This window comes from Rhinatrema bivittatum, chromosome 17 (assembly GCF_901001135.1).
Source record: "Rhinatrema bivittatum chromosome 17, aRhiBiv1.1, whole genome shotgun sequence".
Taxonomy (NCBI): Eukaryota; Metazoa; Chordata; class Amphibia; order Gymnophiona; family Rhinatrematidae; genus Rhinatrema; species Rhinatrema bivittatum.
The window spans coordinates 29,847,133-29,871,361 of record NC_042631.1 but is presented as its reverse complement, the minus strand read 5'-3'; the positions used below and the strand labels follow the sequence as shown (position 1 = coordinate 29,871,361).

Here is a 24,229-nt window from a genome sequence, read left to right as displayed (position 1 = left end):
ATATAATCTGGCCCTTTAAAATCCTCTGCAAATCAGACTTTGTTTTAAAACACAGGACGGGGGTTTTACATTCCCATTGAAAGGTTAGTCTGTCTTCTGGAGTTAGATTAGCATTTCTCAAATTTTTTATCCAATATGACTTCATTTTATCACCTGAAAGTTCACACGACCCCCAGATACTGACCGAAATAAACTAGAAAGCCTCCTCTCCACCCCCCCTCCCCTCCAGCCACTGCTTCCCCCTACTCCCACAAAGCAGGGAAGTGGTGGCGACAGTCAGCACACGCTCACCACTCGTTGAAGCTCTGCCCCCTCGGTACTGAAGCAGGAAGGAAACAGTTCTGTATTGGTACCACAGAAAGCTGGGCAATTTACAGATTGTGACCCTTTTCCCCACAAATCACCCAGAGATAATGATGTGCCAAGACTTGTATGGTCTAAAAAAAAAATTAAAAAAAACTCTTGGATGTGATCTATGAGTAATGTGCATGTTTTGTAGGTTGTGAAATCTTTCAGAAAGATGCTTCAGTGCGTAGGGAGGGGAACGGTCAGCAGAAAAAGGAAGTGATCTTGCCCTGTATAAGACCCTGGTGAGACTTCCTTTTTCTGGTCTCTTTCTGCCGTCGCGTTTCCATGTTTCTAATCCAGTTCTTTACTTATCTATTTAAAAACATGAAAAATGGCCTGGGTCCACTAGCTCAGTGGCAGTGCTGCTATAGAGGCAGCAGTCACAGTCCCCTGCTAGTCATGCTCATCGCTCAAGGGTGACACCTGGTGGCCAGGTTCAGGACCCATGATTTGCTGGGTTCTAGATGGAGCCCTGGGGCAGGGCCTTTGGCCTAGGACTGCCACTGCAGTGACTGAAATAAAGTAAGTTAGGAGGAAATATAAAATATTGGAAAAAAATCACCTGGTAATTGTGAATGAAGGCACATCCTAGTCCTGATTTCGATTGAGCTGAAACCCAAAGCAGTAACAGGAAATAGCTTATATATATATATATATATATATATATATATATATATCTCCCAGTTATTCCAGTACAGAGTGCTATCTTCTCTAGTTACTGCCAGAATGGGCCTCTTGACTTACTCCAACAGTTCTGTTTTGTGTCCAGAGACTGCCTCGGTGCATCACAGATTCACAATATACGGCTCAGAAACCAGAACACCTATTGGGCAGCAGCTCTTCCAACTTGGGCCCCTCTATGGGAACCAAAAGGCACAAGCCTCCTGTCTGCTAACAAGCATGGACTTCACCAGGGCGCAGAATTCATGATCCCCACAGAACACTCTGAATGAACCAGAGGCTCAGTCATAACTGGACCGATGTTTTCACTTTTTAATCTTTACAAAACTTTATTTCTGCTTTATGAATCACTTTAGCCATTGACGTTTAATCATTGTTTTTCATTGCTCTTCTGATCCTCTTTTTAACAGTCAGCTGTCTTCCTCTGTATATGTCCACCAGAATTTAAATGAATTTACCTGGTTAAAATTATGAGGGTAACTTGCCAAAGCATTTCCGGGGCAAAACGCTTTTACGTGCAGAAATGGCCTTTTACAAAGTTGCTGGCTTGATCCACAGGTGAACTTGTGTCATGTTCATGCTCAGGTTTTCCTGGACTGAGCGGAGTTTGGACTTTATGCCCGTACTTATGCATTTTAAAACATATGCACGTACATTTTCATGAAAGGTTTGTGTGCATGATTTAGCAGGTGTAGCTTGTGTGGATAGATTTGGTGGGATAGTTTTCAAAGCAGACTTGTGGGTGGAAGCCCGCTGTGAAAATTAGTGTAACTTGTGCGCCTATTTGCCAAGCTTAAATTATGCTCAGTGTTACAAAAATTACCCTTGATTTGTGGTGTTTGTACAGTCGCAGATCTTTTTCTCTCTTATGCCTGTTTTAAATATGTTTACATCTGGCACGATGTACGCTAGTTGTCACTGTTCCAGAATAGCGCCACATCTTCCTGCATAATCCTTAAGGTCATCTTTCTTCTCCCCCCCCCCCCCCCCCAATTTACTTTTTATTAAGGTTTTTACATTATTCAAGAGAGAATCTTGATTTAAGAAACCAAAAGAAAAACATTTCAAACATATTCAAACAGAACAAAGAAAATCCAATAATCAATCAAACCACATCACGGAGAGAATGAGTAATGTCAATTTAGAACAACAAGACAAACCTAGTACCAATTCTTATTACAGCTCGTCCAGGATTTACTTAACAGCGATGCCATTAACAGGAGCAGGCATATTTTGTAAGAAGTTCTCTAACTGAATGGGATAAAAAAAAAAGGTATAGCTAATTCCCTGGAATTTAATGAGGCATTTACAAGGAAATTTTAACAAATTGAAAGCACCTGGGGCTAAAACTCTGGGTTTCTTAATTAGAAATAATCCTCTACGTGCCTGCGTCAACTACATCTGGGAATACTGCAGTCTTCTGCCCAAAAAAGGTGGACTCTTTGAAACTGAAAAACAGTTTCAGGTTCCACTGTTTGTCATATTCACGAGCAAATGCTGCTAAGAGGGCAGTCCTATCTTCAATATTTGAATTGGATTCCTCTAAAAACGGAATTAAATCAAGAGAATCCTTTTTTGACTTAATCTCAACATCTTCAAAATTATGTTATCGGCTTTACTTTCAGGAAGGTAAGCTTTAATTCTTTCAGGAATTACTTCTCTGAAGACTTTTAGAAAACCCAAATAGAATCTTCTAACCAATACACATCAAGGAAAATTTAAAAACCTCAAATAATTGTCCATGCTCTCAGTCTCTCTGTGTAAAAACTGAGTGTCCTTAATCAAGGAGTCAGTGGTATCGCACAAACTGGAACAGGTTTCATTAACAGTTAATCTTCCCCTTTAAAGCTGAGATGAGCTGAGAGTGCCCGTTTACTTGCGTAGACAGATTCCCCAGTGATCCCAAGACTGAATCGATCCTAGCAGGAAGAGCCAACTCCAATTTAGTAGCTACTGTCCAAAGTTATTAAAGCAGGTATAGCTCCTAATTGAGGAGTAGATGATATATCACCTCATTCCAACTGAGACCTCCCATCAGGGGACAGATGAGGAGTACCCGTGGTTTGCTCCCTAATCCCCCTAGGTGTCAAGAGGAAATATACTTGGCAACTGCAGGGGATCCAGGCAAAAGGGAGTCAGAGATCAAAGTCTCAAACAGAACGGAGCCAGAAATCGCAGCAGCTCCCACGTTCATTATGTCCCGTCATGACTAGTAAAGTTAAAGGATTCCAAAATTGGCTGGATTTGTAGAGGGGTAGAGTGAGACATAGACAGGATGGGTCTAAAACTACCTTTTCTCTTCTTGCTCATGTTAGCTGTAGAATCAAAGAAATGTAAAGAGAGAAAGTTCCTCCAAAAACTGGCCAAAGGGGCGTGTGCCACTTCACACTGCGATCTTGTCTCTGGCCCCAGGTGACATCAGCCAGCAGCGCCGACACCAGGCAAAGTTCCTGGATGTTGAAGGGAGGGCCACATTGGAGGAACTCCTCTCACACTCCTCCCTCCTTATGGACATCTTCATTTACATATAGGCCCACAAATCAAATACCTTGCTTACCTTTCTAAACTTGATCTTATGATCAGGATAATCAAAGGAAAATTTAAAACCATGCAGGATTGCAAGACTTTTGAAGTTAAAATGATTTAGGTACTTTGGAACTGACAAAAATGGATTCAACAGAGACCTAGGTTTCCCTAGCACATTATAAGCCATAATAATTGTTCTGCATGCTTGTCACCTTCTGATCACCCATCAAACCACCCCTTCTCCCTCACCCTATCATTGGAATGTCCTATGTATGGCATACTGTCCAAATAATTAAGACTGAGGATTTAAGAAAAAAGTACAATGCGTAACGTGAACTCCCTCCTGTTTAAATGTATTTTTGTGCCACAAATTGGTAAGGAGCCTTAATCTTTTGATATAGGATCTTCATATTGGAGCTACTAACATCACTTGCAGCTCATTGAGCAACTATTTGTTGTGAGTACCCAACATTATAACCAGGGTCCTTATCCATAAATGCAATTTTTATAATAATTTTAAATATGCAAATAATAGACACTTATCTCTATTTAGAGCACGCTATTTGTAAGACATTCCCAAAGCTTTTCAGATGTAATGAAAGACCAAATGCTGAGTCCAGTTCAATAAACTCCTACACGGCACATGTTTCGGAAGATCTCTTCCTGCTTCGGGAGAATGTGTCTGCCAATGTTGCATAGCTTTCATATGGCGTCGAGTTAACAAAACTTCCTGTCATGATAAATATCAACTGTGGCATCCTTCATGGTGGCAGCCATTGCTGTTTATGCTCACATATTCTCATGAAGGCAGCCACATGTGGTAATGTCATCTGACTAGAAGAAGAGAGTTTTAGCTCTCAAAAACTAGTCAAGAAATGTATTAAGTTAGTCCAAAAAAAGGTACCACCTGATGCATATTTTTTTTTCTTTTTTCTTTTTTACCTTTATTTCTATGCTCCCTAAACCAGATCTTATCTCCTATTGGAGCCTTGATGGGCTGTCCTTTCCCCATCTTTCCCTATACTTACACCATTATTCTCTCTGCTTTCCTCAGTAACATATGAAGAGTCAAGACTATTAATTATATAAACAATGTGTTTTAAATAAGAATGGGCATAAAACGTTCTGCCACGTGTCAACCATAGCCTTTTCTCTCACTAGGAGGCACAGAGGATCAAATTATTGAAATCCTGCCTGTCCATGTGTGTAATATTTTCATCTGCAATATATAGATTTTAGGAAGAAACTAGCTACCGCTGTAATTGTTTTTTTTAATGCAGATGTATCAGGCCTTATTCAGTACAGATTCTTTTCATAGGTACAGAATGAGGACAAGGTTCTTTTGTTTTGTTTTTTTAAATAAGGCCCAGCGTGTTAGTACATTTTTTTCCATCACTATAATGTATACAAGGCCTGGTCCACAGACAACCCTGCTGGGTGCAAAGATTTGTGCTCCATCAAATGTTCTTTAATATTTTGCAAGGTTGTTCTGGTCTCCGGCTGCAGTAACAGGGGTGGTGTTTGCCCCTCACAATGGGTGATTTAAGACCTTTCCCATGAGCAGTGACCCCAGGTTAGTGCACTGGATGATTACCGCAGGTGTTCAGTGAACACACAAAGCAGTTTTTTTCCTGGCTGTAGGACTTTTAACAAAGGTCATCTCGAAGTCATTTTCTACACATGGAAAGACCTTTTGTTCACCTCTATATGCAAGCCTCGTCTATTAATGATATTGGCCACAGAGAGAGGATGGCTGCAGTTTGTGGAGTGAGAAGTTTCGCTCTGGCCTCTAGTATTCTGTAACTGACGTACCGTAGAAACAGCTTTTATTGAAAACCTTATCTGCAGATGGCGCACAACCTGTATTACAACTTTTTCCACAGCTTTTGGGACTCTGGTATGCTTTGTACACTAATTTATTGGGCTCCCATGTGGCAGGGTGAGGAGACAGGTTGCACATAGGCTTTCAGTGTGGTGCCAGAGTTGGGTTTGAGTCAAGGAGTCCCAATGCACTCTTAAATGGAAAAGTCTGTTTATTTGTAATTTAACCATTTTTTAAAGTAAAATGTAAAAAGGAGAATGCCTCTTTGTATCATTAGACATTGCCTGAGGACTGTATTGAGGAGGAAGTTTGGAATGAAGGGAGAAGGCCATTTTTCCTTTATATAAGGTTAATCATCTGAAATGCATCTTGATGTTGCGCAAGCCAGCTGATAACGGGTTAGGAATCTCCAAGGGCTGTGATCACCATGAGTGGCTGATGATCACTACCCATATTCCAGCCATTGACTTTTTAAAATTCCACTAAGAGCTACATTTCCAATGCTTTTGCAGGTCAAGTGACAAGTGCTGTTCTAAGGAAGAGAGAGGATCAACAATCAAACTGTCAGTCTTCCATTGATAAACCAGAAGTAGATAATAACCTAGACAAGGTGTGCATTAATGGAAGTTGATGCATGCCCCAGGTACAGATGGCCTCATGCTTTCAATCTCACTTGGAAATTCATGGACATAGTTTCAGACACTTCCTGAACTTTATGAACACAGTGTAGTTTTGCCTTAATTGGCTGAAAATAGCCAAAGATAAATTATAAATGCAGGTCATATCAATAAGTCTTACCTTTCAGAATGCGATCTTGAGTGAGTCATTTGAACATCTGTGTGTGCAGGCCTGGATTATAAATTCTTGATGACAGGGAGGTTTGAAACCCTGTTGAAATTTCTTGTATAATGCAATATATATATCCTGGTGGCACTATAAATAAATCATTACAAGAGGCAGCTAGAGCTATCCTGGTGAGTTTTGGTAAGCAGAGGAATGAGCATTTGCTTTGTTTCATTTAACATTAAATATGTGCCTACATGTAAACCGTTGCGATGGTATTTAACTTGGCAACGGTATAGAAAAGTTTTTAAATAAATAAAATAAATACTTACTTTACACACATACATTTATGTGCATAAAATCGTATTTACATGCATAAAAATGCATTTTATGTGTGTAAGTAACAAAACAAAAATTTATAAACACAGCAGGAAAAAAAAAAAGGAAAACAAAGCTAAATTTTTCCCATGCACACCCCTAGTAAACAGTCAATGGATCGACAAACTAGCAGATACCACCTGTACACCTTTTACGTTAAAACGGCAGAAGAAAATCCCTGAGCTTTTTTGTGCCAGGAGTATGCAGACCTGCCTGGCGTAAATCTTGACACACACACACCCCCCCCCCCCCCAAGGGTGAAAGCTGGGAGCATCTCCACTGACAACCGAGCCTGCGTTACTTTCAGAATAAATTGCCACACAAGCATCTCATCTTGTTCGTAGGAACTTGAAACTTCAGGACCCTTCAGAAATTCTGCTTTCGTGCACTCCTCCATTCCCCAGGGGTGCCCGAGTATCTTACGGTCCAATTGTGCATTCTGGGCTTGCCCTACCGTGAAAGAAACCTTTTTTATTTTTTTTTTCCTTGGGGGAGGGAGGAAAGGAAATAGAGGGAACTCATAACCACATCAAACACAAATTCATGTTCTCATTGGTTTAATCACCCGTGGCTGTCGCTGAGTTTGACTAGCTATGCACTAATTGCCTTAAAAAAAAAATAAAAGAGCTGTGTAAGTCACTCTTATTAATTTTCTAAAGCAATTAAGATTATAAAGCAGCATTTATTGTTTTGTTTTTTATCATCTTAGTTGCAATCAAGTTGCAAATGAGGAGTAGATTGAGACCCTTAAAAGAAAAAAAGAACCGATGAAAGAGAGGGTGGGGAGAAGCTGTAATTGCTTTCCTCCATGCATTATTCTCCAATAAATGGGAAATGAGATTGTTTTGAGATGGTCCCTTCCCCCCCCCCCCCCCCCCCGAGAGGTGGAAATTAAAACAAAGTTTTGGGCCCTGCGATTATGACCTGTCTGATGTGCGTCCTGCCTTGATGACTTTGTACCGAAGAAATAAGAGTTAAAAGGAAAACTCTCGGCATGCAAACCTTCTGCGTTGTCATCCGTGCACCATCACTACCCCCATACCAGAAATATAACTAGAACAGGGCTTCCTAAACCTGTCCTGGGGCCCCCACCCCCAGCTGCATTTCAGGATATCCACAGGGAATGTATATGAGAGAGATTTGGCCTAGGCTCGACTGGTGACTTTTTTTTTTTTTAATAGTTTTTCAAAACGAAACGAGATTCCAACGAAATTTCGTCAGAGTTCAACTCATTCCATTTCCTATTTTGTTTCTCCCAAATGCCCATCCCTTGAAATTATCGGAGGAAGGAAGCAGGGATACATGGCGAGTGCAATTTAAAATCCATGGGTTTAGCAAGGCACGAGTTAAAATCAAAAGTACACTGCACTCTCCATTGAACAGCCCAGGGATTATCTTCTCCCTGGATTTTGATTTTTGCACGCCTAACCCTGAAGTTGTCTGATTGCATGTTGGCAATAGCAAAGAGAAGAATTTCTGTAAAAATGATTTACTATAGAAACTGGTCACTATGCCCATAAATGTGTATTGTTCACCACTTACTCCTTAGAATATACGAATTTAGAGATGGGACGGGAGAGTTCCTGGGGGAAGCTGTGCAGAATTTGTGCAGAACTCCTCCCTTGCACAGACCACTTAGAATCTCCTGATGCAGCAAGGCCCCGGCAAAAAAACAAATGTCATTCCAGCCGTGCCCACAAAGAGCACGGGCTCGTAGGAGCACAGCAATATGTAGAGCCCAGCAACACGTGCCCAGCAGAAGAGACGGACTCCGCGAAAGCCCGGAACAGGCCCACTGCACAGGCAGCCTCGCGGGAGTATGTGGCAGTGTGAGGCCGCCGGCAGAGAAAGGGCCTCTGAACAGAAGAGCCACCGCCATGCGTGGGCTCGCAGAAGAGGGGGGGGGGGGCCACCAGGCGCAGCTGTCAGCTGAAGCAGACAGACACGTCTGCATGGAGTAGGCTCCGCGAGCCCGCAGGAAGGACTGGGGGGGGAGCGGACGTCTGACTCCAGCAGAGCCAGGCTTGAGCGCGCAAGAGGGAGGAAGAGCCAAAGCAGGAAAGCAGGTTCTCAGTCTGCAGCCAGACCACCTGTTTGTACTGCCCTTGGAAGATGAGACTTGAACATCTGGATCATCGTTCTGGGCCTGCGAGTCATTTATTTTTTAGCCCCATGGAAACCCCTTTCTTTGGCTTTGTTTTCCTGCCCATCTTGTTTCCCCCCTCCTAACCCTTCCCAGTCCTGAATCCTCTCCCTCCTCCTCCTCCTATCACCTGCTACCCCTCCCATCCCATCTCTTCCACTCTCTCCCAGGGCCAGATTAAGGGGCAGGCCTGCTAGGGTAGCTGCCCATGGCACCTGCCTGGTGGGATCACTAGGGGCTTGCAGCTGTGGTTCTTCATCTAGGGCTGTCGCACCGGTGGTTGCTGCCTGGGCTCTGTGCTGCAGGCCCAGCAGGGCTCCAGGTCCAGCAGGGCTCCAGGTCCCTCTGTCCCCGGTGGGGAGGGGGGTGGTGACAGCTCAGGCAGGGATGGTACTGGCATGGCTTGCAAAAATTATTGACAAGTGTGCAGAACTTTGCAGAATTTCTTATGTCTTTTGCGCAGAATATATAATTTTGCAGTGCGGAATTCCCCCGGGAATAAGGAAGTATTGCAAGGTGCAAATAAGTGGGGGGATCTTGTATGCACCTCTGCTGAAGATGGTAGGGTACACAGAAAGTAGGTGATAGAAATTGTGGTGAACAAGAACGAATATCCTACGAAGTCACGTTCTGTGGCTAGAAGCTAGGATCTAGCTTTAGAGGGATTGATTCTGACTGTGAGCCAGTGCCTGCATTTTAAGACTGAAATGGGCCTTTCTAAACAGGGTTTTGACTGTAGTGGTGTGGACGTTTTCCCCAAGTCTACATAGCTCAGATGGTGGATAGTACATCACCTCTGGGACTCTCCAAAGGAAGCCTAGACACTGCCCACCCTTGTTTACTTTCAGGGCAAAGCCCATTACTGAATTTTTAGGAACATTTCAGAATAGGTAGACAAGCCTATAGTGTTTGCTGCGTCTGTCGGTACAAACGTGTCATTTGCGCCTTCTGTGAACACTCCTGACTTCACTTCCAGCTGTGTGCTCTGCAGTCCTGGGCCCCCCACCAGCTCCAGCTCTTCCTTTGATGCCGGTGTCTGGGGTTAGTGCTGTGCCTCACAAGAGCCCTGTTCTGGATTTATGGTCAAGCAGCGGTGATGGTGCTGAGGACTGAGGTGTCTCTTTTGTGCTTCACAGTAGCATGCCTTTTCCCAACTTCTTATGCTGTGCTTATTGCTTCATATTGTCTCATTCGATGTTACTGTATTGTGACTTTTATATTTATCAATGTGATTGAATTTTTACTGATTTGTTAGTAGGCCACTTATAAACTTCCATGGTAATTTTCAAAAGAAAATATAAATGTAACATCCTATTATAGTAATTTTCAAAAACCCGTAACAAGGGTAAAACCTACCAGTAATTCAGTTATGCGGGTAACTGGGCTTTTGAAAATTGCTAAGACAATATGTTACATTTTCATTTTCCTTTGAAAATTACTTCTTTAGGATAGTAAGATGAGTAGGTAAGGAAGCTTCTACATCTCAGCTTGTAGCTTTTCCATTTGCGGATATTGGACAGTTAACTTACTACAAGAGTTGGAGGACACTTTTAAAGTCCTGTTGTGTGTGCAAATTGGTCATCTGAAGATTTGCCTTCCTTTGATACAGCTAACAGTATGCAATAATAAATAAATAAATATGTCGCTCCGCAACATGCAGAATTTCAGTCATATTTGGGTGTTCCGGGGGGGGGGGGGGGCGGGGAACGGGTTGGAGCAGATGGGAATGAAGCACAGAGATGGCATTTGCAAATCTGTGCATTATTTTCCATGAGAAAGGTCCTCACGTGAAAACATGGTGCAAAAGTAATTTGTATCCATGACAACTTTCAATGCAAAAGTGTGTGCGCACTTTAGCTTTGAAAATTGGTGCAAGGTCTTTGGGTAAAAACTATCTATGGGCTTTGTCCCAATGGGAACAGTTTGAAAATTCCCCCCTCCCTTAACGACTTTCTTTTCGTATCAGAATTTTGTCGGTTCCCTTCAGTACAGTCTCATCTGAGCCATACTTCATTTATTTAATTATTTTAATTTCTCACTTCACCATATTATGCTTTAAGTAACTTTCAACAAAATATAACAGCAAAATTCATCATAAATATGGCAACTCTTAAAACATTTAAAAAAGAACTAATAAAAATATCAATACACAACTATCATCATCAAAACAATCCATACAAAATAAAAACCTGAAATAACAATCTATCACACACTCATGTAAGCTGTGATCTACCTTCCTTCCATTGGCACATCCCATGTCTCACCATCCCCCAGCTGTGTCTCCCTCCTGTCCGTGATCACTCATCACCTTAGGTCGGGGAAGGAGGGAGAATAGTGGCCGTTGATTGTGTTTCCTGATTTAGGCCTTTTATTGTCCATTTATAAAGTGCCCACAGAAGAAGCAGGTGCCCATGTCCATGAGTACTTGGTACTCACAGTGGTTTTCAAAGGGGAACATCCTGGTGTGCCTTTCCCCTTTCAATACTGGTACAAAGACCATGGATCAAAAACACCCTTGGACTTTGCAGCAATGCAAATACAATTCCTTATAGGATTCCACGTGCTATGCATGTGTGTGTGCGTGATGCTACACCTCCTGTCTTGAGTACAGCTTGTTAGATGCATTTACAACGGAGTGCTGTATGTGTTGTCACCTGTATGATATCTGAGCCAAGCAGTTATATGCTGTCAACCATTTAGTGTAAATAAATCTCTCTCAAACAAGTATGGACTTAGTACAGACATTTCATGCTTACAAATTCTCTAAGATTACTTGCCAGGTACAATGCAAGCATTACAATATTTTAAGTTTTAGATTTTTCCATATATAATAATTTTTCTGATAATTTGTTATACTTTGGATATATGATCCTCATTGAAGTAACTTATTTTTAGACCCTTTGCTTTGAAATGTAGATCCTTATGTTTTCTTTATTCATATAAAGCCCAATTTTCAAACCTATCCATGGTATACCATTGGCATGCATAAGTTGTCGTGTGGAGATTAGTACAGGTATTTTATAAACTGTGCAGTAGAAGCTGCATAGTTTATAAAATACCGCATAGTTCTGCCTCGAAAGTATGGTGTATGTTTCAGTGTGCGCATATATTTCCAGTGCAAGAAAACACACACTTTCTCTTCCCATTTTATAAACTTACAGGCTTCTCTTTTACATGTGAAATAATTTTGACATGGTGTAAATAAACACCCAGAATTATACGTGGAGTCAGGTATTTTAAAAAGTAGCACCAGTACTATAGTGATCAATCGTACCAGTTCACAATTTCAATAAAATAAATCCGATACCGTACAATATAAAATAATAAAATCAATAAAATCATTAACAAATAAAATCATGTACAATGTACAAATAAATCTAAAATTAAAAACAAAACATACAATAAAAAATAAAAGGTAAAACAAATATCAGTAAAAAATAAAAATAATGGCCTCTCAATATGTTAGTAACACAGCTTTAGATTAAAATGTAAATCTTAACACACTCATTTAATATCTTCTCCAAAGGCCTTTATAAAGAACCAGGTCTTTAAGTCTTTTTTTAAAAGTCTGATAATTAGGTTGTAATCTCAATTCACTAGGAAGAGAGATCCATAAGCCTGGCCCAGTTAGAGACACTGCTCTCTCTCTGATTTTAGTCAGGAATTGTTAATAGACCCTTATTCGCTGATTGTAGATTTCTCTGTGGGATATGAATTTGTAAGGATGCATTTAACCATTCTGGGTTAACATTATTGATGGATTTATGTATTTGGCAAAGAACTTTATAATCAATCCTGTATATTATGGGTAACCAGTGTAACTCTTAAAGTAGGTGTAATATGATCGAATTTCTTTGCGCCGGTTAAAACTCTGGTGGCAGCATTTTGTAACAACTGCAGAGGTCTCCGTGTATTATCAGGGAGACCTAAAAGCAGGGCATTATAATAATCCAACTTAGAAAAAGGCAGAGCTTGTAAAACAGTTCTAAATTCATTAAAATATTAAAGAGGTCTCAGTCTTTTTAAGATATGTAGTTTATAGAAAACGTATTTGATCACATTACTAATATTTGTTCTCATATTTAATTCAGAGTCCAGAATCACTCCTAGGTCTTGGGCCGATTCCACTGTGGTCAAAGTTGAAGAGTCAGTATTGTATGAAGTAATTATGTTAGTCACCGGTCTATTGCTTAAATATATTATTTCTGTTTTTTGATTATTTAGTACTCATTTCATGTGTGTAAGTAATTGCTGAATGGAAGCTCAATATATACCCCAGAGTTTTAAAGTATTTTCAACAGAGTTATTTATGGGAAGAAGAATCTGCACACCATCAGCATACATGTAAAAAGTTAAGCCTAAGCCCAATCATGGTTTACAGAGCAGCAACATATAAACAACGTTGCCGACAATGACGAACCCTGAGGGACTCCTGAAGTACGAGAAATAGTTTTGGACTTGGACGTTCTGATCTTAACACAATAAGAATGGTCATACAGGAATGATTTAAACCAAGATAGGACCTTTCCAGATAGTCCAATTTCTATAAGCCTGTCGACTTAATATGTTGTAATTTACAGTATCAAACGCTGCGGATATCTCTAGCATAATCAGTAAGTACGATTGACCAGAGCCAATTCCTCATTCTCCCAGACCTCCTATCCAAAAACTACAGTCAATTCTGACTTCACTTGCATGAATAGAATAGCAGGTGTAAAAGTGTAGGCACAAGTTTGGTAATATATGCGAGCAGATCTCACATACTTCTGAACTCTGCCCTAGACCGCCCCCTTTTTCCCCCGGTAAAATGTACACTCAAATCTGAAAATATGCACGTACTCCTGACATTCATAAAATAGCTTGTACACATGTGCATGTCACTCACCACATATGTGCTATTTTCATGCACAGACCCCCTTTGCAAATGCACTCTGTAGTGAGCAATAAGGGGCTGTAGTACACAACCGTGGTTTGTAGGTTACAGCAGGCAGAGAGAACCAGGCAGAAAGGAAGAGTCTTTAATATAAGCCCAGTCGGTTAATGAGGATCCTTTTCCTAATGTCAGAAAAGCAAATCCCCAGCTAATCATGTAAACATGTTGTATTACAGTGGTCAGTCTCTATTATATTTCCACCTTAGAGAAATGTCCAAAGCATTGATCTGTGTGCATTTCCAGGTTTTCTGGCTCAAGCGTGAGATGGACCTGTTCATTTGAACTTGTGTTTACAAATCAGTGTCAGCTGGGCAGGCTGACAGGAGAGTGCTGTACAGAAGACTTGGGTTCAATTCCCAGGCTGGGATTTTACTTTCTGGGCTGGGGTTGGGTATTTTGCAGAGGAAACGCTCCCACGCGACACCTGGTGGTGAAACTTGGGATCCACGTTAGTTGGGCTCCAGAAGGAACCAGTTTGTGGCCCCTGACTGAGAACTGTTGCTGTGATGACTGGGCTGAGAGGGTCATAAAAATAGAGGAAATCTCCTTCCCTCCCCCAGGTAGTTGTGAATGGAAGCTTGTGACACACTAACCCAGTGGAGGATGTTTCCAGTTGATCTGAAAGCTCAGAAGAGCAGGAGGAAACTGCCAGGTCAACAGCAATGGTCTGTGGGAGGTCTTGGCTGAATGACTACACAGCAGAGCTGTGCAGAAGACCCAGATTTGATTCTTCAGCTCAGCTCCTGCTACTCAGGTTGAAGGCATCACAGAATAGCGACGCCTACTTACCAGGGTGCCCACATGCTGGGCTCCAGAGGGAGCTGTGATCTGTCATCCATGGCCAGGGATGGATGATGCAATAACTGGGAGAGCGGGAAGACAAGTAAACATGGGAGAAAACCCCAGGGAATCAACCATAAAAGCTTGGGACATGGTAGGGCCCAGTAGGGACAACTGCCGAGCACAAAAAGTCAGTTCAACAGGCTTCTCAGACTGGGCCGAGTGCAGGGCACCTTGTCTCAAGGAACTTATAAGCTAATAAAACATTTAAGGTGGTGGCATTTTTCAGTGGGTAAATGCTTTGTAATGCTTTCTTAACAGAGGTTCAAAGACTCATTGCTGTGTTCCATCTGCTAGAATAAAAGCAGAGAATAGAAGATTCAGTTTGAAGTTCCACCTTGGTTCATTCAGTACATTCGTTTTGCAGAAATAACGCGTCGTTAGCCCCGACCTGCTCGCTGAAGCTCTCTGCCTTAGACATAATCTATCTAGTGGCTGCAAGGATTCCGAGACACCGGAAGCAGCAGGCATGAGCGAGCCCAGAATGCTGTCTGCCTGTCCTGCTACTTTTCATTGCGCTTGCTTGCCTGAATAAAGTCGTGTGGTTGCCTGCAAAATCAATATCTGAATGCAAACAGTGACACTCTGTGCGCGCATGAGAGAGAAAAAAAATGAACAGCTGTGGGTTCATTGATAACTGAAGGCAATACCTTTCACGATGACCTGTCACAAGGATTTCTGGTTTTGTTAACTTGAGTTATATTGTAGCAACCCAGTTAGAAAATACCGTAAGCTCGCAATTAACACACATTGCTGCCTTCAACAATAATGGGAGAGAAGCGTGTGGGGTTTTTGTTTTGTTTGTTTGTTTAAAAACAATGCGGATGGTTCAGTTCCTTAGAGGTGGTGGTGTCTTCATAGTTGGATGCTGTGTCTGGTTCCTAGGCCTGCAGAGTTTGGACAATAGCCGAGTTTGAGAACTTCCATGTGCTTCAAGTCACGTCTGATTTATCTAAAACAAGATTCAACCGCAAACTTAATTGCTTGGCAGTAGCTGTCTGGAAGCCACATAAGAGCATTGCACAAATGGGCATTTGTTTGGTTGTGTGAAGCAACTTTCTTTTTAAGGATACACTAAGCCGGGAAGAGTGTCTCCATCAGTGGGAGACGAGAGCATGAACTACAGTCTGAAAAACAATCCATGGGCGGCCTGGCCCTGTTATCTGAAACCTACTTAGCACTTAGAACTGAAGGTAAAAAAAAAAAAAAGATTAGAATGAAGAAACTGTTAAGATTGTGTGTGAACAGCAAAGACCAGGCATTTCTGCTCTGTGAAAATAATTTTTCAGCAAATGTTAGCTTAGTGTTGGAGAGGCAAGAAGTTTTGCACAAGCTGGACCTGTTTTCCTGAGACTCGCCTTTGCTGTTCTTTCTATTCCATATAGTCAATATATTGTAAATATATGACGGAAAGAAAATCTTGTGTCCGCTCTGTTAAGGTCATCATTTTGATATCTCCTTGCATTTACTGCCATTCTTGTGCCTGCTGTATGTCTAGCAGTCAGGGCCGTAGCCCTCTTATCTTTAAAAGACCTCTCTGGATGATGTCTCAGGAGCCTTCCCTGACGGGACTGTTCCAGGACATTATTATACTTACAGGGGAAATGGACTAACTCCCTTGATTTCAGAAATTTTTAGCTTCTCTTGCTAGAGTTTTTCTCATTTTATGGTGATGGTTTTTCTCTGACTATTCCATATTGTTGTTTTATTCCCCCCTTTCAGAATAGTTGATAAGAAAGAGAAGTAACTGGGTTAGGTCCGAGGGATAGTCTAACGAGCTCCCAATTTTCACGCATTCTGCTGTAATAAGAGTATAGAGCTCAATAAACACAATTCAGCAAGCCTCCAGTTAAAAAAAAAAAAAAAAATACCCCGAGGTGGTCAATATTCAAAAGAGTTTGTCCAGATAACTTTTAGAGTTACCCAAACAAACCCCAAGTTTTAAATTTCCCACCCCACTGAGCAGCAAAATTTTATCCAGGTGGGGACAGGATATTCTGAGAGCAGACTTAACTTTTAACCGGGTAATGCAGAGATTGAATGCTACCCGGGTAAGTCTGGTGGCGAAAAACCACTGTACTACAGCTATTTGGGTAACTTTAGTCAGATATATTCAGTTGCAAGCTTACTCAAGTAAGTCCTGCCAAATATCCCAGCTATAGTTACCCTTCTGGGTAACATCCCACTTGCCATATCGCTCAATATGCACCTCAAGGCATTTATCTTAGTCTGGCTTTCCTGGTTAATAAACTTGGAGGCCGATATTTAGCGCTACCTAGCCAGATAAATAGGGACTCTCCTGGCTAAGTGAAAGCTGCTGAATATCCAGCTATGTTCAGAGGACACCACGTAGCCAGGTACGCAGTCAGTGTTTTCCATAATTATGGCTTGGCTAACCATCATCTTTTCCCACTTTCCCCGGTAAAATCATATCAGAGGATTTAAATGCCTGTCTCCAACGCCATGTACCAGCATTTAGAAACATCAGCAAACATGTTCATATACCATTAATAATCACCATCATTTCTGTAGCATACACAGGTTCCTTCAGAGAAACATAGTGGACATTGCCTACCTTTGGAGCTTGGAAGCTAATTAAGGCCACCAGACAAGATATAAAACCAAGAACACATAGGAGGCATTAAGGAGAAGAATAAAGTATGTGGTTATAGGTGGGGATTAAATATTAGATGAAATATGGTGGTGTGACTGTAAATATTTAAATCAGAGCTTGGGTTATGTATGAGTTGTGCAAATAGGCAGAGGATGCCAACCCCAGTTCTGTGAATAAGTTGAGAATGCACTCTCCAGCCTAGATTGGCAACTCTTTTTTTTTTTTTGCATGAGCAGGAAGATTTAGGGCCTCCTTTTCGAAATCCTGTGCACGCATAAAATGGGGTTTGTGCGCAGAAGGGTTTGCACACACTTTTTTGTACGAGCACTGCAGAGGCACTCTGAGTTGGCGTTGGGGTGGAGAAGCCATTTACATGTAAGTGTCTGCATACACGTTTAAGCCTGCTCCCAGCTTGTGTATATGCCTCCCCACAAATGTGATAATTCAGTCTGGGTGTTCTTTCTGCACGCAGACTTTAACCTTAGCAGCCTTGAAGAGATGAGTTTTCATTCCAGATCTGGCCAGAGAAGGGGAAAGTTTTTCCAGGCATCCAGTGCAGTAAGATGGAAAGCATGGAACCAAGGCTTGGCATTGTGGGAGAAGGATACAGGTAAGAGTAGATTGACTGATGGAAAAAAAAGTTTGGAAAGGGGAGATTTAAGAGGAAGAGAGAGGTAATGAGGACCTGTGGAGTGAATGCACTTGTAGACAAGCATAAGAAGTTTGAATTTCGGGGAGCCAGCGGATTAATTTGAGAAGAGGAGCTACCTGATCATAACGGCATGATCTGTAGCTAAGTTGTGCTGCTGAATTTTGAGCAGGCTGTAATGGCGTGGTAGACCCACGAGCGTTTGGCTGCAAGAGTCCAAGCAGGAGCCGAAAAGAGAGCAGATAAGGGTTCTGGCGCTATGCTCAGAGAGGGAAGGGGCAGATTTTGGAGATGTAGAGAAAGGAACGACACTTCTTAGCACTATTGTGGATGTATGCAGAGAAGGAAAGAGGAGAAGTTGGAGGACACTGGGGAGAGTGTAAAACTGCAGGATTTTCGGTCACTGTCATCAACATGGCGCATTGATACCTTGGATTCTTTCAACACCTGAGTTCTTTGAAGATTAATTTTCTAGATTTCAAAAGACTTTCTATTTGTCAATATTATCTGGAAGTAAATGTTTAAAACTAAAGATATATCTGCACAGTAAAAAAAAAAAAGTTTTTTACATTTTCTACATGTGACCTATGATTACACACTCCTTGGACATGAGTGATAAGTATTTATGCAGTCCAACATTGTATCTCATCTGGTCACATGAGATTATAAGTATTTTTTGGTTATTATATTGAGCAGCTGAGAGAATTCTGTTTTTTCTTATTTAGTATATTTATTTTGCTCTTGGGTTCTTGAATACGAAGCTAATTATCTAACATGTAGGGGAAAGCAAAGTGTTCTTTTGTATTATGCAAGCCTATGACTGAGTGTTTGGAAATGCTTTCTATAAACCTGATGGGCTCGACTGAGGTCTGTTCTCAGCTAGATGCATTTGATTTCAGGCCGTTGTCCCCAGACCTGCATTTAAGCATGGACAGTTGCCTAGGTGCCAAATATCCAGGCTGAAAAGGAGCCTGCTTCTGCTTGTTTTAGGACCATGAGCTGGCACAGCTTTAAAAAGGAGGACGCCATGGTGCTCTGCCAGGCACCAAAATCTAAAATCTGGCCCTTGTTGGCTTGTTCATCTGTTTTATTATATTTTATGTTTTAAGTGTGATTTTGTGTATGTTGTATTATTGTATTTATAATTATAGAATATAGAATGTTTTATGGAATTTGTGGCATTAGGGGTAAATTTTCACTAAGGCTCTTAACTGCAGAAGTAAGCACGGAAAGGCTGCACGGAGCAAGGCAGTTATCAAACCTAAGTTGTTTGGGTAGAGCGTGAATATGTGGTTGCTATGTTGGTTGCACATACATTTAGGCGATGCTACAGGAGTGCGTAAAGGCACATCGGCTGCATGTGCAGCTCTTGAAAATGGTTAAGATGTAAATGGGTCTGCATCTGATCCAGAGGTGGCCAACGCCAACCCTCAAAAGCCACAAGCAAGCCAGGTTTTCTGGATATCCACAATGAATGTGTATCGGAGAGGTTTGCACGCACTGCCCCTACTTTTATGCAAATATAGCTCTGGCTGCTTCTTTGCTTATATCCTGAAAACTAGGCCTGTTTGTGGCTCTTGAGGACTGTAGTTGGCCATCCCTCATCTAATATATGTTGCCAGAATTGCCACTCCCCCCATCCCCAACCAAGAAAACCTCTCATGTACTTTGACCTATCTATAAAAAAAAAAAATAATAATCATAAATTACTGATTCCACTTTAAAAAAAAAAAAAGGTCTTGTTGGGTCAAGCTACAATTATAAAATAGAAAGAATTGTTTACCCAACTAAGCATAAATATTTCACCTAAACCCTTGTTTATTTAACCAATCTTTATTTGTTTTCTTTCCGTGAAAAAAAAAAAAGAAGCATAACAGGAGTTTTAAAAGAAAAGAGACACTGAGAAAAATTGAGCAAGTCCGAAGAAGGAAGACAGAGTACAAAAGATAAAGGCCGTTACCTGTATTCATCAGAAGTCCCCTTTTTTTTTTTTTTAAGCTGATAAATTTGTGTGAGCTCCAAAAGCACGCGCATCGTTTTTGGTGGCTGATAATCCACTTACCTAGGCAGGTTAACTCTATTTGTATGCACGTAACAGGCGGCTGTCTTTGATAATTCGCCCCTAAGAGTGGGTGTGTTACAGTTTTCCATGTCAGCTTGTTGTTTCCGGCTCATGCCAAAATAGTCATAAATACGTATGTTCCTTCCCGCGTCGCCTGAGCCAGATTTAATTATTTAGAAGCTTTCTCATCCACCTCCCCTGCCTCCGAGGGGCTGTCCGAAGCAGATCAGAGGCATAACCGCTTGCAGCTGCGCCAGAGGTGGAACTGGCAATAAGGAATTGGATTTACCAAACACCAGGTCAGGCAGGTGTCTTCTGAAATAGCTGAGAATGTCAGGCAGGAGGCTAGACGAGTCTCCGAGTGCAGCAAGCCCTTAACCTCCATGGTGCGTCCTGTCGAAGACAGCTCTGTTCTGCTTAGCATTGATGGCATTTTCCGTCATGCACTACCTTGCTTTTAGGCGGGCCTGTCAAACTAACGTCCCGCCTCCCCCCACGGGCCCACCAATTAATAACAAATTGCACCTACCTGCAACACAAAAGAGTAGAGAAGAGGGCCAGCGGGGGGAAACCCTGCTCCTGCAATGCGGAAGACTAAAAGAGATGGACGCAACGATTACTCCCAGGCCTTCCATGTATGTCACGGCTTTCTTTAGTTTCACTATTCCAGACATTTCCGCATTAAAATTAGCTCCCATACCCCAAGCAATCGATACAAAAATGGTGAGCTAACATTTAACAGCAAGGACAAAATCTACCCAGAGATTCAGAGAAAATGCAGGCCCCGCTTACTTCTCCACACTCTCCTGGGATCCTTCTGAAGGAAGGAGAGAGGGGGGGAAAATGAACCACTGAGTACAAGCAGCGTTGCCCTGCAGACATTTCCAGTGGAAGCTTCCTCTCTCCATTCAGGGTCCCAAACCCTGCTGGCCTGCGCGACATCCAAGCCATTGAGTGCACACTGCAATGAGTACGGTTTGATGGGGTTTGACGTGTGTTTCGCACACCTGGTGGTGGTTCGGATCAGTCTGCTGGGCGGAGAGGAAGGGGTGCAAAATGTTCCATTTGTAAAAAAAAAAAAAAAATTCATTGTTTCATAAATTTCATTGGTAACTGTGAATGGATGCCAATACAATATCAGGCAGGCTTGCCAAGCTGAAGCTTTGAATTTGTTTCAGTTTAACGTTTAAGCCACACAAATGCCATCTTGCAAAACTGCCTGCCTAGCTTGCGGGGAAGAATATGCATGAAACACCTTGTAGGCGTGGATTTTTTTCCCTGTATATATCAGAGGGGCATTCCAGGGGCCAGAGGTGGGGAGTGAAATACCTGCACAGAAATAAAGGTTAACCAGAAAACATAGACAAAAAAGTAAATACGGTGTTAAATTTTTATTGGACTAACAATATATTTCTTTTTTTTTTTTAATCTGTTTATTAAGCCAACAGACAAACTCACAACCCAATCTGATACATAGCAAGGTAGAGCATAGAATCAGAACTTCCGTGCGTATTAGCAGGTGTAACTATGTGTGGATAGGTTTTCAGATATAAAGGCGGATTTTAAGAGTTGCGCGTGTAAAAATGAACACACGTGCGCAAAGGGTCAGTAATCTTCAAACCAACATGCGGGCACCCTTGCTAACATGTCAGCCCGTGCCCGGGTTCACGGACATTTTATAACATACGTGCACATATGCATGCATGCTATGAAATAGCCTGGCCGCGCACACATCCCACTTCTACTGCTTAAATTGGGGAATTTTAAAAGGGGCATGCACTGACGCTATTCCCAGTTTTTACCAGTTCATCCCCAGGACACCCAATTAAGAGAGATGCCCTCCAAACCCCACCTGGTTTGATAGCCTTCACTCTCCCCCTAGTTAGCCCCGACCCTTAAAATCCGACAGATCTGCCTAGTTTTCTTTAAATTTGCGCTTACGTGGCATCCGTAGCAGAAGTAAAGTTACGCGGCCCAGGGGCCTCAGCGCACACAGAATTGCGTCAGTATTTACACTCACATCTTAGGTTCACGTTCTGAAACGCCCTTGCCCAATCCCTTTTTTGAAAAATTTCGAGATGTGCACGCTGCAGGAGATGCAAGCGTATCTCAGCTTTTCAATTCCACTCAGCGTGCACGAGCCCATGTTAGTTGAGTCCGGTAAACTGGGAGCACCTATTTGTCTGCTCTTCCTCCTGTCGTCCCCCCCCCCCCTTCCCCAATCCGAGCTACTTCATCTTTAATCATGCCTTCTCTATAAGGATAGCCTAACTTCCTTGATTTAACAATATCCTTAAAAGAGATCTCACTTCGAACCATGTGCTCTTGAGCGACTGTTGGATTTCTCCAGAAATCTAATTTAAAAGCTGCTCTATCTCCTTATTTATTTTCTAGCACTAGCTGCCTCGTTCCACCTTTTTTAAGATGGTGCCCATCCTGTTGGAATAGGCTCCCCTTTTCCCCAAACTGTTCCCCAGTTCCAAACAAATCTAAAGCCTCATCCAGGCATTGAGAGGCTGGCATTCAGTCTGGTTCTGGGGTGTGGGACTGGGAGCTTTCCTGAGCATTGCTATTGTGGAGGTTCTGGAAGCACCCCCTTATGTCATTGGGACTACAACAGCCGGCTCCTCCCAGGCACTAGCTGATGTGTGAGGTCTGCCGCCCTTCACAGCTGACAAGCCAGTTACCAAGCAATCCTCACGTCCACCAGCCTCCCGGCCATACACATTTCTATTGAACGAACTGCCAGAAATGACGGTAGGCCTATTCCTTTCCTCCTGGGCACACCCTTGACGCGATATCCTTGGTGCGAAAGAACGATGCATCATGTGGATGGCAGGCCCCCAGCTCCAGGATCGCTTCCTGCCGCCCCAAGCTTAATGGTCCTCCTTCCTTGGAGGCTTTGCTGCTCCAAAGCAGCACGTGGGGGCTGCCGGACTGGAAGTGGGGGACGCTCTGCTATGCCCCTCCTCATTATACCTCTTTGCCTCAGCTCCCCCGGGTCTGCCTCCCCTAGCCTCCAGAGATCAGGCTCGCTGTCAGAGGGCCAGGGGCTTCCAGGCACACACATAGAGCCCTTTCCCAACCTGCAGATGGTCCTACATTCTAAACATCTTTTAATGCTACTGTCCAACATATGCTACCTGTTCTTCTATTTTCATACCTCCCATTCAAGCAGTGGCCCAAGGCACTGCAGAAATGTACATATTAATTGTAAAACTGTATAGGACATTGTACTTTGGTATTATATATATATAGAGAGAGAGAGATGACAAAATGTTTGACTTTTCTTCCATCCCAAAACAGACAATTGAGAAGTTGTCCAATAAAAATACACCAGTAGTGCTTACTCATTAGCTAGTGATCTGGTGGATTGTTTGTGTCTCGTGATTCTTCTCGCCCCAAACTTGTTAAGGTAGAAAATGTTTATTGAATGGCAATTTACAGTACTAAAGTTACTGCCCACGCTAATCTGTGCAACAGATGGCCGCTTTTGTCTCTTTTTATGTTCCGGTGTATGTCGCACCCCCTATAAATTACCATTTTGATGAAAAAGTTGGTAAATAAGTCGCCCCTTTGTATAAGACACACCTGTTTGTACAGCGAGGTTAACAGCACATGCCGAGAGAGAGAGATTGTGACAGTATATAAGTCGCAGTCACTGAAATCACTGAAACTGTGACTTATACACGGGAAAATACAGCATTTTTTTTTTTTTTTTAAATTTACTGGAATAGCCAAAAGACGTAGGATATCTGTTCATAAACAACAGGAATTCATTGCTCCACTGGGTCTGGAAATTAAAATAGGCAGGTGAAGGAATGCCGTTACAATTCACCAGTGTATGTAATATTTCATGCCGGCTCACCTTTTGCAGTTTTCCAAGGCTGGATTAATGGGGGTGCTGTGCATTAAGGACATAATTGCAAGCCCCAATAATATCTTTTGTGTGTTTTGTTGGGCCTCTGCACTAACTCAACACCACCCTGTTACTAAATGATGTTATAATGGGAGTCACTGCAACACAAAGAGAGAGCCTTGTGCCTTCCGTCTCTCTGTGCCGGTGTAACATCTGCCTGGGCAGAAAAATACATGTGCCCCATTACAGCTGTCGCCTTGTACTCTGGCTCTAATTTAATATATGGCTATATCTGAAGACAGGCATTCCAGTGTCTCCTTTTCTTGGGTTAAGTCCCTCCTTCCCCAAAAAAAAAAGAAAAAAAATCATTTTCATCCCATCTTCAGCACTTTAGATAATGCCTTGTATATTTCTAAATAGCTTTCTAATCTCTTGTTTGATTCTCCACCAGCTGCTACCACAGCAGACATTAACCTCCGCCGCTGAACTCCATTGTTTGTTTTCAAAAATTCTAAGTACATGATGTCCGTTGCATCCCCCTTTGTTTATTCTGGCTGTAATATCCTCAAAGAATTCCAGCTTGTTACTGAG

General features: G+C 42.2%; 1 protein-coding gene across 10 annotated transcripts in view; it reads left to right on the top strand.

Moving 5' to 3' along the window:
- Nucleotides 1-24,229, top strand: part of KCNQ1 (potassium voltage-gated channel subfamily Q member 1) — a 640,238-nt gene that overhangs the window by 580,693 nt on the left and 35,316 nt on the right. The window lies entirely within an intron of this gene.